Source organism: Capricornis sumatraensis, chromosome 2 (assembly GCF_032405125.1).
Source record: "Capricornis sumatraensis isolate serow.1 chromosome 2, serow.2, whole genome shotgun sequence".
Lineage (NCBI taxonomy): Eukaryota > Metazoa > Chordata > Mammalia > Artiodactyla > Bovidae > Capricornis > Capricornis sumatraensis.
The window spans coordinates 23815496-23828090 of record NC_091070.1 but is presented as its reverse complement, the minus strand read 5'-3'; the positions used below and the strand labels follow the sequence as shown (position 1 = coordinate 23828090).

Genomic DNA, 12595 nt, shown 5'->3' with positions numbered 1-12595 from the left:
CACATCCTCAGCCTGGTACAGAACCAGCAAAGAAGGGTACAAATAAAAGTGTGATAGATGACTAACATCCTAAATATTGAATAGCCTACCCTGAAGTTATTGAAGACTACTTGCTGTTCCCATAAAAAGCCCATGTTTGTCTCTGTGGACTACACTTAGTCATTCAAATTGATTAAAATTTTATATCTATCTTTTAAAAGCCATATCTGAGATCTTTTCCTATTATTGTGGGTATTTTCATAGCAGTTTACTCTCCATCCCTCTTGTCCCCTAACCTCCACCATTAGAAGTTAGTAAAGCTTCTCTTAGTATAAGACTACCTTTCTCAAAGTCCACAGAGCACCTTATTTCCATACTTTCCCTTGTATTTTACCTGTGTGAACGTGTCTCAGCTTGTCTGTTCTCTTACCTTTTTATAGTCCAGGACAGGGACTGTCACGCATTTTGATTCCCTATAGCCCAGTGCTTAGCACAGAGGAAGTACTCAATGTATGTATCTTAAATTAATGAGTGAATATGAAAGTTGATTGAGTTGAATTAATACTGACCTATACTGAATGATACCAAAGCTAAATGCAGACAGTGAGACATCCCATTTCACATGGCAACAACTACATAGTGTTCCTAGCTTAAGGTCATAATATTTTTAGCTAAGTTTATGAAAGGTTAAGAAGTACAGGATTATAAAATATCAAAATAATAACAACTCAGCCCAATTAAATTAGAAATCTATGGTTTGTTGGTTTGCTTTCTGGGATTTTTTTTTGTATTTAAGAAATTTTTAGATATTTGTTGAATAATTAATATGCCTACTAATTTGTTGTTTCATAACTTCTCACATCTGAATCAGTGAGTATTCTTTTAACTTACATTATTTCTGATCACCTGGTTCATACAATTATGAAGTGATTAGGCTATTAATTCAGTTATGAAAATTCAGATTTCACTGGTACACAGAGGTGATAAAACCAAAGAGATATAATAACCTTAGTTAAGAATTTTCTATCTAATGGTTAATGGTAGAATCTTGAAAACTGAGATTTCAGACTTGTTGCAAATATCTGAAATGCAATATTAATATACTTCCCCAAAACCTTTAATGACATAAAATAACACAATATTTTATTACATTAACATGTAATAGAAGCTGTTGTCAGATGATGGGTTGAGCAGATGCCAAAATGAGGAAGGAGGAAGGGTTTTTACTATGATTACCTCCACGGTACACTTGATTTTACAGTTTGGCTTTCATTACTCACCTAAAGGACTTAGTTACAAATTTGCCAGAGTGATTCAGTGGGTGAACTGCTTTGTGACAAGGATAGACAATTCTTCTGATTGGATCTTAAACCACAAATTGCCCATTTTTTTCTATTTTGGGATGAATATCATATTTTTTTTCAACCACTGATGCTATCCATGTTAGATTCCATATAAGAAGGACACTTCCAGAATCTTAAAACTAGAAAGAGAAAAAGGTAGTTAACTTGTTGATTTACACATGAGAAAACTGAGGCCAGGGAAACTTGTCAGGCATCCAAATCACAGAACTAGCTAATATCAAAGCTAAAACTCAAATCCAGTCACTTTGCCTCCAGTTTCTATATTTCTCATTCTTTGGGCTGTCCTTCATTTGCACATAAGACAAGTAATCTGAGTGACTTGGGGATTCTGGGAATGGTTCTATGCATCAGAAAACAAAATAAACTTTTTATTTGCCATAGGTTCTACCCTCTTTGAAGATGAAAATACCTTTAGAAAGTAAAAATAATAATTATAACGTTTGTATAGCACTTCACAAAGGAATTTCAACATATTTGGAGGCCGGTGGCTGCTATCTCACAGATAGTTGTCAGCATTTTAGGAGGATAAGGTCCTGTGACAGAGGAGTCTAAACATCTGTGGAAGCGAGGGTTCATTTGTGTGGGGTCTTTTGCAAAACTGCTTGAGGCCAAGCAATTGGAAGGACTGGGTAAAGAGAGACTACTTTCTAAGGAGGCCATTTCTTTGAAAAGCTACATCAGTGATTCTAACTGGAGGTGAGTTTGTCCCCCAGGAGATCTTTGACAACGTCTAGAGACATCTCTGATGGTCACAAATAGGGGTAGTGGTGCTGTTGGTATCTAGTGGGTCAGAGACCATGGGGGATGCTGCTACACATCCTAAATTGCACAGGACAGCCCCCAAAGAATTATTTGGCCCAAATGTCAATACTGCTGAAGTTGCGAAACCCCGAGCTAAAAGGAAAACAAACAAACAAAAACTCATCGAGGAACTAAAGGAAGTTTCTTGAATTATTACTTATTTCACGTATTTAACAACTCGGAAAAGGAAATCGATCTCTCTTCTCACACACACACACACTTTTTTGTTTCCTTTCCTTCCTGGATATGGCTAACAGTTTCCAGGGAATCTTGACGAGTGTTCATGTGGATTTCCTTGCACTGGATGTGGGTTGGCCCAGGTACTTGAGTTTTGTGCAACAGCTGTGGCCCTCTTCTGTGGCATCCTTCCTGTCTGGTTTTCAGAATTCGGTTCTAGCTGCTAGGTTTGTGAAGTCTTCCATGGTAGCAGAGAATTCTTTCGTGGCACACGCATCCAGGTGTTCGGGTATGCCATGGTTCTTTTTTACACAAATGTTAGACTGTGTGACGTGCTTCACAGGACATGAGTAGCTTCAAGGGGAACCAGATTTTCTTCAGCAGCTGACGGACATTCAGGGAGATAAGAAAGGTCTGTAGAGCGTGAGCCCGCCCACTGCGTCTTAGCAAAACCTCACGTCCTCACATAACCTGGCCAGCGACCTCAAGCCAAAAGCAGCTCCTTAGTGCCTGAAAGGCCGAAACACTCCGCGTTTTCCACTTGAGGCGCGCGAGTGCGCGCTCGGCTGGCCCTTCGGGAGCTGCAGAGCGGACCAATGAGAGGGCCCGTTCTCCGCGCCGGCTCGGGATTGGGCGAATCGCTCGAGCCTCTCGCGGGCAGGCGTGCAGAGGAGCGGCTGGGATAGGCGCGCCCACTGCGCCAGGGTCCCGGGAGCGCGTGCGCGGTCTCGCGCGGTCTCGAGGTGGAGTCACTGGCGGCGACGGCGGCGACTGGCGGTGGGGCGGGGGCGGGGATTTAAGATTGTGAGGTAGGGACTCGCGAGTTTCTGGATTCTTTATCCGGTACTTTAAGTGCCGCTCGGAAGCTGTCGTTTCTGCAGTGTTTAGAGGAGGCCGGGGCGGGAGGAGCGGCGGCCGCCGTGGCGCGGAGGTAAGAGGCTGACCGGCGGCGGCTCGGTGTGGCGGTCTTAATCAACAGGTCCCCGCGAGCGGCTGGGGGAGGCGCGGCCGCGCTCACCCCCTCCCCCACGCGCGGGCCCGGGCGGGACCCCGGGCTGCCTCGCGGGCTGCTCCAGGCAGCGGGAGCCCGGCCGGCAGCGGAGGGTGTCCGCTCAACCTTTGTCCCTCGGGGGAACGCTGCCTGGCGGTGCCCGCTCCCTCTGCCTGGCTAACGACCCACCACGGCGGGTCTCCTGCCCGCCCGGCCCGAGGCGCAGGGAGGCGCCTGCCCTCTGCGGCCGCGCCTCGGGGTTCGCAACTCTCCGGACTCGCTCCAGGCCGGGTCCGGGATCGTGACGGGGCGCAGAACACTTTCCTCTGGTAGACGGAATGTAGTCGTCGTTTCTCTGCCTGACTCAGCTGCTGGTATTCGGCTCCTCGCTGCAGTCTTGAAACAAACAATTCTTACTTCCTCGTAACCATTTTTAAAGAAAAGCCTAATCCCGTTCATGGTTTATGGTAATTTAAGTTTGCAGGTTGAAATTGGAAGCCTATAAATTGTTGTCAGCTGCGTTTAACGAGAGGGTTTAAACAATCTTAGGTGCAAATTATGTAACTTCCTAATGATAATAACTCACCTTCTGTCTAGTTGACTGACATACAGTAATATGTTCAGAATTTAAGTTTCCGTCGAAAGGTTTTTCTTGGCAGTTGACGTTCAAATTAAAATCTCATACCGAGGAGGTTTTTAGAAGCAGTGTTTTGTCTCCGTTCTTGTTTAGAATTGTGAAAATTTAGATTTGGCAAGCCCTTGGAACATTTTGAAATTTCGGTTTTAACGACAAGGTGAAAGGTGTTAATATTTGTGTTTTTCAAAAGTGTTACGTGTTAATGATAGTGTTATAATTATGCTTTTGGATTATACCAGAAATTAATAACCTAGTAAATTCTTCAAAGGAACAAGTGGCATGCTGGTTATTGGTGTCTTTGAAGTGTAAGTATTGGGATAATGAAATTATTAAATAAGCTCGTTTGGATAGTAAACTACTATTTACTAGATTTCTGTAGATTTGCATGTTACAGGTTTTAAAAGGCTTTCTATACTATTGTAGCAGGTGGAAGCTATTATAGTGTAGGAACTCTAGATGAAACAGTCAAAAAAAATACAGAAAGAACATCATTTTATCTTTGTTAAAGTCAAGTAAATCTTACCATGTAGTTGACTTTTGGCCACACAGACTTGAATTTGAGAAGATTGACTCATTAATATTAACGTATTTTAGAATGATAAACTAGAAAAGGATATGCAAATTTTACTTGAGTGTTGCCCAAGGTAGTAGGACTTCCCTCATAGCTCAGTCGGTAAAGAATTTGCCTGGAGTGCAGGAGACCTGGGTTTAATTCCTAGGTTGGGAAGATCCTCTGGAAAAGGAAATGGCTACCCACTCCAATATTCTTGCCGGGAGAATCCCGGGAACTCTGCCTGGCAGGCTACAGTCCATGGGATCACAAGAGTTGGACACAACTTAGCGACTACCACCACCACCAAGTTAGTAGGGTGAGTTTAGAAGTTTATATGCTCTTTCTGAATGATTATTATATGATTAAAAAGCTCGTTAGAGACATACAAGAAATTTGGCCCATTTTTCGTATCAGTATCCTTGTTGAGTTGGAAATAATCTTTAATCTTTGTATAGTCTAACCTATTCATTTTCCAAGAAAAGGAAAGTGAGGTATATGGATAGATTAGTTAGCAGAGTTGGAACTAAATGCTGAAATGCTTGCCTTCAGATTCCAGTACAGTGTTCTTTTCACTATATACTATTGTTAAATAAACTGATAAGTTAAACTCTTCTGAAAAATCATATATGGAGCCAGCAGAGTTGATTTTTTTCCCTTATGCATTTTTTCTTTTTCTTTTTAAAATAACCACTAACCACAATTAATTCATTCCTTGACTGAAGGGTTATTCTCAGTTTTTCAGTATTTCAGACAATGTTTAGTGAACATCCGTATGTGTATCTCCTTGAACACATTTGTAAAGTTTTCTCTGAATGAATTGCTGGGCCATAGGTTGATGTGCATTTTCAACTTTGCCAGCTGCCAAATAATACTCTAAAGTTGTAAAAATTTACAGACCTGCCAACAGTATATGAGTCACCCTTATCCACATTTAGAATTGCCAGATATTAGCATCAGATTTTTTAATTTGTGCCAGTCTGATGGGTGAGAAATGATATAATTATTTTCCTTCTTTTCACAAAGGTTTTAACTTTTAATTTTGGTGAAGTGAAATTAACTCTTTTTGTTGTAGTTATTTTGACAGATACATAGAGCTATGCAACTACCAAAATTGAGACACCCAGTAACAGTTCCAGCCCCTGAAATTCCCCTGAGCTGCTCTTTTATAGTCTTTAACTGCTGGCAACTGATATTGAGTATTGTCTTTCCCTGTAGTTTGTCTTTTCTAGAATATCAGGTAATGGAATTATATAGTGTTTAGCCTTTTGAGTCTGGTTTCTTTAGTTTAGTGTAATACTTTTGAGTGTTCCTTGATGTTGAGTATATTAGCAATTCTTTATGCTGCTGAATGTAGTATTCCAGTGTATGGATGCATCACAATTTATCCATCTACCAGTTGAAAGACATTAGAGTTTTTTGTTTAAACTATGAATAAAGCTGCTATAAATCTTTGTTAGCAAGTTTTTATGTGAACACAAGCCTTCATTTCTCTTGGATAAGCACCTCCAAGTGTAATTTCTGGGTCATGTGGGAAGTGTATGTTTAACTTTAAAAATATGTGTTAGGTAGAATAGTGGCCCAAGATGTTCTGCTCCTTGGAAAATGTGAATAAATTAGATAACATGACAAAAGTGAATTAAAGTTGTAGCTGAAATTAATCAACTGACTCTAAAATAGAGTTTATCCTGAGGTTATCCAGGTGCTGTGCCTAGAGTATCACAGAGGTTCTTAAAAGGGGAAGAGAAGGTAGAAAAGTGTAACAGTGGGAGCAGGGACAGAGAGATGCAGAGTTCTTGGTTTTGAGGTTGGAGAATTTGGGGCATAAGCTAAGAAATATGGTCTCTTGATAAGGCCAGGAAATGGATTAATCTTTAGACCTCGTGGAAAAGAATGGAGTTCTGCCAACAACTTGATTTTCACCCAGAGAGACCTGTGTCAGATATTTAACCTACAGAACTGTAAAATAATAAGTTTATGTTGTTTTAAGCCATTAAATTTGTGGCAGCTTGTCACAGTAGTGTAGGAAACTATACGCTCTAAAATGCATTTTCCAAAGAGGCTGAATTATGTATATTCTCAGTGGTGTATGAGTATTCTAGTTCCTTTACGTCCTCATCAACACTTGGTATGATCACTCTTTTTAATTTTAGTCATTGTAATAGGTATATATATAACAGTATTTCATTGTGGTTTTTATTTGAATTTTTCTCGTGAATATTGATGATGAGCATCACTTCTGTGCTTACTTGCCATCTGCATATCTTTGATGAAGTGTCCAAGTTCCAAATCTTTTTCCTTTTCTAAATTGAATTTTCTTATTGTCTGATTTTTTTCTAGTCCTTTGTCAGATACATGGTTTGCAGAGATTTTCTTCCAGTCTGGCCTGCTTTTTCCTTCCTTCTCAGCTGTGTCTTTTGAAGTACAGAAGTTTTAAGTTTTGGTTAAGTGCAAAGTATCAATATTTTCTTTGATGAGTCTTAGTTTTGGTATTGTATATAAGAACTCTTTGCCAAACCAAGATCACAAAGATTTTCTCCTCTGTCGTCTTCTGTAAATGATATATTTTACCTTTAGATCTGTGCTATACTTTTGAGTTACTTTTTGTGTAGAGCTGTAAGTTGAGCTTCATTTGTCCAGTTGTTCCATGTCTGTTTGTTAAAAAGACTATTCTCCATTGAATTGTCTTTGTTTCTTGGTCAAAAACCATTTGACTACATTTGTGTGGGTTTCTTTCTAGCCTCCTCTGTGTTCCATTGTTGTATTTGGCTTTTTTTTTCCCCACCAGTATCACAGTGTCTTGATTAATATAGCTTTAAAATAAAGTGTTGATATCAGGTAATGTGAGTTCTCCAACTTTTTTTTTTCAAAATTGTTTTAGCTATTTTAGAACTTTTGCCTAAATTTTATAATCAGCTTATTGCTATAAATATATATAAATTCTGCTAGGATTTTGCAGGTCAGGAAGCAACAGTTAGAACTGGACATGGAACAACAGACTGGTTCCAAATAGGAAAAGGAGTATGTCAAGGCTGTGTATTGTCACTCTGCTTATTTAACATATGCAGGGTACATCATGAGAAACGCTGGGCTGGATGAAGCACAAGCTGGAATCAAGATTGCCGTGAGAAACATCAATAACCTCAGATATGCAGATAACACCACCCTTATGGCAGAAAGTGAAGAAGAACTAAAGAGCCTCTTGGTGAAAGTGAAAGAGGAGAGTGAAAAAGTCGGCTTAAAATTCAGCATTCATGAGACTAAGATCACGGCATCTGGTCCCATCATTTCATGGCAAATAGACAGGGAAACAGTGGCAGACTTAATTTTTCTGGGCTCCAAAATTACTGCAGATGGTGACTGCAGCCATGAAATTAAAAGATGCTTGCTCCTTGGAAGAAAAGTTATGACCAACCTAGACAACATATTAAAAAGCAGAGACATTGCTTTGCCAACAAAGGTCCACCTAGTCGAAGCTATGGTTTTTCCAGTAGTCATGTGTGGATGTGAGAGTTGGACCATAAAGAAAGCTGAGCACCAAAGAGTTGATGCTTTTGAACTGTGGTGTTCGAAAAGACTCTTGAGAGTCCCTTGGATTGCAAGGAGATCCAACCAATCCATCCTAAAGGAAATCAGTCCTGAATACTCATTGGAAGGACTGATGCTGAAGCTGAAACTCCGAGAGCTGACTCATTTGAAAAGACCCTGATGCTGGGAAAGACTGAAGGCGAGAGGAGAAGGGGATGATAGAGAATGAGATGATTGGATGGCATCACTGACTCAATGAACATGAGTCTGAGTAAACTCTGGGAGTTGGTGATGGACAGGGAGGCCTGGCGTGCTGCAGTCCATGGGGTCACAAAGAGTCGGACATGACTGAGCAACTGAACTGAACTGAGGAGTTTGAAATTGTTGTAGATTAGTTTGATAATTGACATCTTAACAAAATAGAGTTTTCCAATCCATGAACATGATGTTTCTATTTAGGTCTTTTATTTCTTTCATGAATGTTTCATAGTTTTCAACATTTAGATCCTGCAAATGTTTTTTTAGTTCTCTACCTAAGTATCTCAGTTTTTTAGTCCTATTGCAAATCTCATTTTTAAAACCTTGTCTTTCCAGTTGACCATTGCTAGTATGTAGAAATGCAGTCAGTTTTTATATGTTGCCTTTGTATTCTGAGTTTTTATTAAACTCATTTATAACTTCTAGGAGCTTTTTCCTGTAGATATCTTGGAATTTGTCTAAGGAGGCAGTCATGTCATTTATGAATAGAGAAACCTACCTTCCTTTCCTGTATGTCTTTTTTTTCTTGACTTTTTGCAGTGTCTAGGACTTCCTGTAGGGTTGAAAGGGAACATCCTTGCCTTGTTCACAATCTTAGAGCATTCAGTCTCACCTTCAAAATATAATGCTAGATGTAAGTCATTTTGTAGATTCTCTAAATCATATTAAGGAAATTTCCTTCTGTTCTGAGGTTGCTGAGAGTTTGAGGGGGGTTGTTTGCGATTTTAATCATGAATGGATATTGAATTTTGTCAAATGCCTTTCTGCGTCTATTGAGGTGACCATTCGAATTTTTTAAATCTGTTAATACGGTGAATTACACTGATTAATTTTTCAATTTTGACGCAGCCTTGTGTGTTTCTGGGAATAACTCCAGAGTTGTTGCAAACTAAATAATTTGGGGTTCTTTTCCTTTGATATTGACATTTTTCTTAAAAAGAAAACAATATAAGATTTTATGAAAGTGTTTATAAAGTCATCAAAATCAAGGTATTCATTAACAGTTAAGTACATTTCATAAGTTGTAGGACTTCTTGATCTATCTATACTGGAGTTTATAGACTGTACTTTACCACTATGGGACTCCTGTTTCAAATTACTAAATGAAGAAAGAAAATGTTTGTAACACTGTAATCAAGCATTTCTTCATTCTGGTTTAATTTAAGCAAATTGTTTAAGTGTATTTGGGTAGTGAAGTATATTTTGAATGAAGATAAAATGATTTAATTGGGAGATTTTTTACTTGGAATGAAAGCAGTGGGAATGTCACATACCATGAGGGGTGGCAAGGGTCGAGAAAGCTTCAACATGAGAAAATCAACTAGACCCTTGAGTAATCACATAAATGTTTGGTTTGATCCAAGTGTAAGGAATTCAGTGAATGTATTAAAAAGTGTGAAGTGAAGTATAAACTACTTAAAATACCAGGCTCTGATTTGCTATACTGAAGATGTTCTTCATGAAAAAATGTAGGTACATAGTAAAAAGGATACATGTTTATTAAATATGTTTTAACATGGTGAATTGTGAAGTTTTTCCTCCATCAGTTCCTACTACAGAAGACACTTTAATTATTAAGAAGAAGGTTTCGTGGGGAATTCCCTGGCAGGCTAGGACTCTGCACTCCCCCTGCAGGAGGAGGCACAGGTTCCATCCCTGGTCGGGGTACTGAGATCCAAAACGGAGATCCCATACCTTACCACCTTCCCTTCAAAACAATTAACAAGGGTTCAGTAACTTCATAATCAAGCTATTTAATTTTATCATTTTTATAAATTTGAGCTTATGCTTTAAACATAAAGTTTCAAGCAATTTCTCTCATATAATTTTGAAGTTCCTTCTTTTTTAAGTTAATAGTTGTCTCAAAGACGCTAAACATTGAAGTTTTGAGGCCTCTGAGGTTCTTTGCATTTTTGATACTTTAAGGCAGGGGTTGGCAAATTTCTGTAAAAGGCCAGGTAGTAAATATTTTAGGCTTTCCAGATTGTACCAGTTCTGTTGCAGGTATCCAACTCTGCTGTTAACAGTGCAAAGATGGCCAAATGAATCTGTGTTCCAGTAAAACTTTGTTTATAAAAACAAGGTATACCTTATTTGGCCTGTGGGCTTAGTTTGCCTATTTTGATTTTGGGCAAAAGTCAGAAGGAAAAATGAGAATAATTTTAGTAATGTAGCAAAAAGACTTTAAGATCAGCTGAGTTGGAAGGTTATTCAGTGCTGTAATTCCCAGCCACGCCTTCATTTTCCTTATCTTTAACAGGTGGCCATCTAGGAAGATGATTGAAGAAGATAAAATAGGGTATGGAAGGTACTGAGCAAAATATTCTGACATGTGGTAGTTACTTAATAAGATTTGCTCCTACCACCACACCATTTTATGTTATTTTACAGTGTGTAGTTGTCCAAATATTAGAAATTATGGTTGTATTTATATTTCTAGCTAAATTAGCTTTTGAATTATGCTTATTGGACATGTAAGTTGTAACTGTTTGGCTTCACAGTAGTATCAGAAACTTCACATGAAAAAATTGAGAGTTTGTGTTAAAATATAATTTCTGTTATGAGGATTTTACATTGTCACAAAAATGCATGATAATGTCACTTAAAATGCCTTATTTTGATATGACCTAAGAAGTAGGTTTTCTGTGTTTTGAGTGCTTCAGAAGTGCCTGTAAGATTGTATATATTTAAATTAGTTGCCTCCTGTGAGTGAACTGAACTGGGCGCTCTGCTAGGATTTGGTTGTACTTTTAAAAGTACTTAAATTTACATGCTCATTTTTGTTTAATGTTTGGGACATAAGGGATGCTTCAGAAAGTTGTTATTCTTTCTGAATTTCTGTCCAGATAGAGCTGGATTTGAAATTTTAACTCCCCTCGCTCCTCCAAAAAAAAAAAAAAGAAAATATCAGTGCTTTTGGCAGATCAGAGGCAGAGATGCCACATACGTGGCTGTTGGATTAATTTTGCTCCAGTAGTTGGTGGCAGGACTGGGGTTGGATCTCATGTACCAAATTGGTTATCTTTTTAGTACTCAATGAAATCATTGCTCTGTTGTGTGGCTTGTTAGCTCTGTTATTACCTGCCTCTGGACTCCCAGAAATTGTTTTCTTGTCCTGTGTTCTCCATTTTTCCCTTCAAGCTTAAGCAGAAGCTATTGCAAAGTCTTATCAGATTTTACTAAGAAAACTTTATATTATTGTTTAATCACAGTTATAACTTAGAATGCAATTGTATAACACTTAGTGTGAAAGAAAAGTTTGTTTTTAAGCAGATTTTTAAAATTCAGCTTTACATTGATTATATTATCTGTATGATACTTATGTATGAGTTGGTTTTTCTTTGGTCTACAAATAATCATCATAACTAGTTTATTCAGAAGATTATAGGTAAATACTGAATATTTATAATGTGGAGACTTTGGGTGGGATATAAGGAAGTATTAGATGAAGTCACTGCCCTCAAAGGCCTGGCTTTGAAGTAAGTATGGATAGTCCCTTAGAGACTAAGTTGGATTAAGAGAATTTATTAGTTGTTTGAAATGGACAGAATCACAGAATTTCTTAAATAATATGCAAATATATTGTAAGGTTCCTTTTATAGTATTGCAGACTTATAATTTTTTAAAAATTATATATAAAAGGTTTATTTAACTGTGTTACTGTTGGTGAGTTGTTTCTAACTTTTGGTTATTATGAGTAAATGTTCCCATGAATGTTCCTGTAAGTTTAGTTTATGAAAGTGCATGTGAACACGTGTTTCTCGGGGGCTCTGTTCTCTAGTATAGTGGCCACCAGCCACATGTGGCTGTTTAAATCTGGATTAACTAAAATTAAGAATTCAGTTCTTCAGTTACCCATGCCACATTTCAAGTGCTTGTTAGCCATATATGGCCAGTATGGCTGTGTTATTACCACACGATGCAGATACAGAACATTTTCATTATTGCATATAACCATCAGGGCATTCAAGGAAATTTATCATGAATCCCAGAGTTAAACCTCTGGCCAGGTGATTTATCTGAGGACTATGCAGATAAGCAAATAAGCTACAGATGTTTTTCAATATAATGATTCACTTAGAAGTAAAGTAATCAGTAGATACCTTAAGAGTTTATGAAAGGAAATTTGGTGGTTCTTTTTAGGCATCTTAAAGGGACAGTGTTCTTTTTATATTTTAATCTTTTATACTTTATTTCTTACCCTTATACTTTCTGCCTTATCCTTTTATTTAAATTTTATAGTGAGAATAGTATTTAATTTGGCTGAATCACAGTATTTCTTTCCCTTAACCCTACCCACAACTGTATCC

The 12595-nt window shown here is 38.2% G+C and overlaps 1 protein-coding gene across 1 annotated transcript in view; it reads left to right on the top strand.

Moving 5' to 3' along the window:
• Positions 1–3194: 3194 nt before the first annotated feature.
• The window catches only part of PALS1 (protein associated with LIN7 1, MAGUK p55 family member), a 77237-nt gene continuing 67836 nt past the window's right edge, over positions 3195–12595 (top strand). The window contains exon 1 of the mRNA XM_068963785.1: positions 3195–3252. The gene's annotated coding sequence lies outside the window, so the exon portion shown is untranslated. The remainder of the gene's footprint in view (positions 3253–12595) is intronic.